Source organism: Eschrichtius robustus, chromosome 16 (genome assembly GCF_028021215.1).
Source record: "Eschrichtius robustus isolate mEscRob2 chromosome 16, mEscRob2.pri, whole genome shotgun sequence".
Taxonomy (NCBI): domain Eukaryota; kingdom Metazoa; phylum Chordata; class Mammalia; order Artiodactyla; family Eschrichtiidae; genus Eschrichtius; species Eschrichtius robustus.
Genome location: NC_090839.1, coordinates 8,920,568 through 8,925,144, shown reverse-complemented (window position 1 = coordinate 8,925,144; position 4,577 = coordinate 8,920,568). Strand labels below are relative to the sequence as shown.

The window sequence follows — 4,577 nt, the reverse complement described above, 5'->3', positions numbered from 1 at the left end:
TTATAAAGTCAGAGCCACAGGTCAACAGCATCAGGCTCCTGGAACCAGGATCTGGGTGGGGTTCGGGTGGAATATGGGTTAAAAGTCTTCCTGGGCCAGAGGTTACCTTTACAGTAGCAATTTTAAGTTGGCTTCCTATTAAAAGGAATAGATCGCCTTGGATTATATCATTGTCTTCCAAACTGTGAGGTATATACTACATATATTAGTAGGATTATTTTAAGTTCAGGAAAACTCTACTCTTTTACATCGCTTTATCCCAAGTCATAATTCATGAAATTATGGCCTTGATGGGCATGTTTTTAATTATAATTTTTAGGCATTTATTTCACTGAGAATTGTATGCACATATGCACACACGTGCATGCATACACACACACACACACACACACACACACTAGCCCACCAAACCCATGATTACATAAATTATGACCTAAGGGTGAGACTAACTTTTTAAAAACTGGTCAATTTTTTTAAGTATTTAGAGAATAATAATAAAATAAGTTCTGGGATATGGCAAAAATATTATGAAGGTGGCCCACGAATGATTGCAGTTTGAAAAACACAGAAACATATCAAATCTTACCTGCATGTATATGAAAATGACAGGAGAATAAAACTCAAGTTCAGTTAGTGAGAAGTTCTTCCCATCCACAGTCTACCTCCGTCTACAAATCAAGGCGATAAACTAGCATAAAGCACGGAGATGAAATGACAGAATCTGAGGGCTGATATGAGTGGTACTTATTCCCCAAATGAAATAATGACTTACTAAAGGAAAGTTGAGTGAGGAAAAACATTGATAATTGTCCAATAAATCTTTCTATAACCTCCCATTAGTCATCACAGCACCTCTGTCTCTTTTGAACCTGCTCAGGAAGATAAGTAAGACATAGCACCCAGGCAAGCAATTGCTGGAAACCATGCAATGGGGCTGCAGAACTGCTGGTTTTCCCTATGGGTCTTTCCATTCCCATGGCATCAAGACCTTCAGATAGGACATTAGCCAATTGTAGATTGTCCTTTGCCCTCATTAGAAAGATTGAGAAAGACTCTTGTGCATTGAAATCATGTTTTCTGTCCTGGCCGTGGGACCTGGGTCAATTCAGGCCATCTCCTTATTACTAAAAGGATTTGAAAGGTTCTGAATCTTTACACCTTTTCCCTCCATCTGAGACATAAACTGAGATTCTGGGTACGAACCAGCTTTGCCCGCTTGCCTTCGTTTGCTCATTAACTCTTTCATTTATCCACTGCCTCTTAGGCCAAATACTGACACGACAACAGCAGCAAGAACAGTCCTCACAGGCTTGAGCCTCACTGTGTACGGTATTCATTAGAGAAGATACTCATTAGATAAATACATAAATAATCAGCAATCGAGTTTGGTGTTACTAAGAAGCACAACGTGTTTTAAGAGTCTTTATTACACGGTCTTGGGAGTTAGAGACGACACCCCTGTAAATCGAAGTAAGAAGGGGAGAAGTCAACCAAATGAGGAAGGGTACCAACATGCCTAAGGCTCTGGCCTTGAAGGAACTTGATGTGTTTAAAGATGAGAAAGAGGGACTTCCCTGGCAGTCCAGTGGTTAGGACTTCCACTGCAGGGGGCACGAGTTCTATCCCCGGTTGGGGAACTAAGATCCTGCAAGCCACGTGGTGCAGCCAAAAAAAAATTTTTTTAATAAAAAATAAAGGTGAGACAGAAAGTCTCCATGGCTAATGGGTAGTAAGTCAGGGGGACCAACCGTCTCGTGGTTTGCTCCAGACCAAGGGGTTCCCCAGGATGTGGGACTTTCAATGCTAAAACTGAGAAAGTCCTGGCAAACTAAGATGAATGGGTCACCCTAATAGTAAGCAATAGGAAGAGTGGTGTTCATTTGGGACTGAGTGTTGGAATTACTGCTGGTTACTCCTAGCAGATCCTGCCACCCTCTCTGATGCCTTAGGGGCTCAAGATAACAAGGATATGCTCTTCCATTTATCTAATGCTGCGTAACAAACCTCCCCAAATCCTAGTGGCTTAACAAAATAATGCATTATTCTCTCTCACAGTTCTAGGAGTTGACCTGACGCAGCTAGTGGTTCTCATTTGGGGGTCTCTCATACAATTGCAGTCAGATGACAGCTGGGGCTAGAGTCACTTGGAGGCTTTACAGTACTGGGTTGAAAATCCAAGATGGATGTAGATTTCTCTACTCACGTCTGGCATCTCAGCCAGGATGGTTGGAGCAGCCGGGTGCTAGCTGGGCCCCTCTCTCTCTCTCTCTCTCTCTCTCTGTCTCTTTCTCTCTCTCTCCCTCCCTCCGCTCTCTCTCTTCCATTCCCAGCCTCCCCATATGGCTAGTTTAGCTTCCTCACACCATGGAGGTGTGTCACGGTGGTCAGACTTCTTACACAGTACTGACTGTCCATGAGACCCAAGGAAGTTGCAAAGTTTTTTATGACCTAGCTTGGAAGTCACTTCTGTTGCGTTCCGGTCAAAGTGAGTCACAGGCCTAGTCTACATTCAAAAACAGTGGAAGTAGACTCTTTTTGATGGAGGAATAGCAAAGAAATTTGTGGCCATCTTTATTCTTCCGAAGATGCTACAGGTCAGTTTGCCCCATACAATCATGGTGAACTTGATTGACAACCAGACATGTTTGGCCCCATGGGAAAAGGCAAGGAGTCATCACAAGTCTAGCTCAAAAGTACATATTTTGACTAAGGCTTGTGTAAGTCAGGGCCTGGTTCTCATGGTACAACATTTTATAATCCCTTTCAAGAACATTACCCTTATTCTCTTCACATCAGCAAAACATCTCACATGATGGTATAAAGAAGGAACAGACCTGTGAATGAAACCCCAGTGCAAGATATTTGTTTGCCTTGAGTGTCTCCTGCAGTGATTTTGCCATCTTCTTGCAGAACCTTAGCATCTCAGGGAGTCCTACATCCTCTCCTTCCCTGACCGTTCTCATTCTCCTAAACGTTCCCAGACAAATCAGAGCTCTCTCAGCACCTTGGAAGCAAGATTTTCCTTGGCTCTTCCTTATTTGTCACAATCTATTCATTATCACAGGTCAGCAAACTTGTTCTGGAAAGGGGTAGATAGCCAACATTTTAGGCTTTGTAGGCCTCACAGTCTCTGTTGCAACTATTCGACTCTGCTGTTACAGCCACAGATGATACATAAAGGAGTGGGTGCGCTAGTGTGCCAATAAAACTTTATTTGCAAAAACCAGCGACTGGTCAAATCCCATGGGCCATAGTTTGCCCACTTCTGGATTAGATGACAGCCTCAATTATATACATTCTCTATTTCTCCTAAGGGAAATGTGAAGACAAACTATCCTAAGGTGGGAGGAAGTCCAGCTTTCACAAGGTGATTCTGTTTAAAAGATTAAAATAATAGGACAGGGCTTCCCTGGTGGCACAGTGGTTGAGAATCTGCCTGCCAATGTGGGGACACGGGTTCGAGCCCTGGTCAGGGAAGATCCCACATGCCGCGGAGCAGCTGAGCCTGTGCACCACAACTACTGAGCTTGCGCTCTAGAGCCTGCAAGCCACAACTACTGAGCCCACGTGCCACAACTACTGAAGCCTGTGCACCTAGAGCCCATGCTCCACAGCAAGAGGAGCCACTGCAATGAGAAGCCCGCGCACCACAACGAAGAGTAGCCCCCGCTCGCCGCACTAGAGGAAGCCCGTGCGCAGCAACGAAGACCCAACACAGCCAAAAATAAATAAAATAAATAAATTTTAAAAATTATAATAAGTAAAATAAAATAATAGGACGTAATGCAGAAAACTAACATAAAATATCAGCCAAGGAAAAAGTCACTCAAAATCTCCCTGAACCTGGAAGCCAGAAAAATATCACTTCAAATTCATGCTGAATTTGCACTTTTAAGTCCCAACAGGTTTCCTCCCTGTTTTAGTGTAGACTCCGAGCATTCACAACAAAGGTAAACCCCCATATAGTCCTTCTCTCATGACAAGAGTTCAGTTAATGCCTTTGAAAATTAACTCAGCGTTTTCCAAAATGTAAAATGTACACCTCTGGTAATAAGTGAAAAGACTTGAGGTGTATGATTAATGAATACTTTTTATTTAAATTGTCCATTTATTTATTTTAATATGTATTTTAAAAATATTAACTGCCACCCTCTGGTTCCCTTTCCCATCAGATCTGAACCCTGGTCTTGGTGGTCGTAAAAGGAGGAATAGTAGTACTGAAGCTGTGCTCATGGTGTCTGCTTATATAGCATGTGGGCTAGTTTCAAACAAGGTTGAATTCTCTTGGAACTTGTTGCCTCCTCCCCTGTAAAATGGGATAATCTTAGGCTTAAAGGGAGGCTGTATGTGAAACTCTGGGCAGTTGGTATAGTGATTGCTGACTAATATTTCTGTATTTGGGAGGGATTTATCCATAGCTTTCTTGCCTCCTGGTCGAGTGTTCTTTTTTTCCCCTCCTAAGATCTGTTACCAGTAAAGCTGTCATCTTCTGTGATTGTGGATCTACAGAGTTGGGAGAGAAACACTACAGGAAGAGGCAAATGAAGAGACAAGGGGCTCTTTTAGGTGGAAACACC

At 42.9% G+C, this 4,577-nt stretch overlaps 1 non-coding gene across 1 annotated transcript; it reads left to right on the top strand.

The window, feature by feature from the left end:
- The first annotated feature begins 4,147 nt into the window (after nucleotides 1-4,147).
- Nucleotides 4,148-4,274, top strand: LOC137750783 (small nucleolar RNA SNORA61). The gene has a single exon (XR_011070568.1). It is a non-coding gene; the product is annotated as a small nucleolar RNA SNORA61 (small nucleolar RNA).
- The last annotated feature ends 303 nt before the right edge of the window (nucleotides 4,275-4,577 follow it).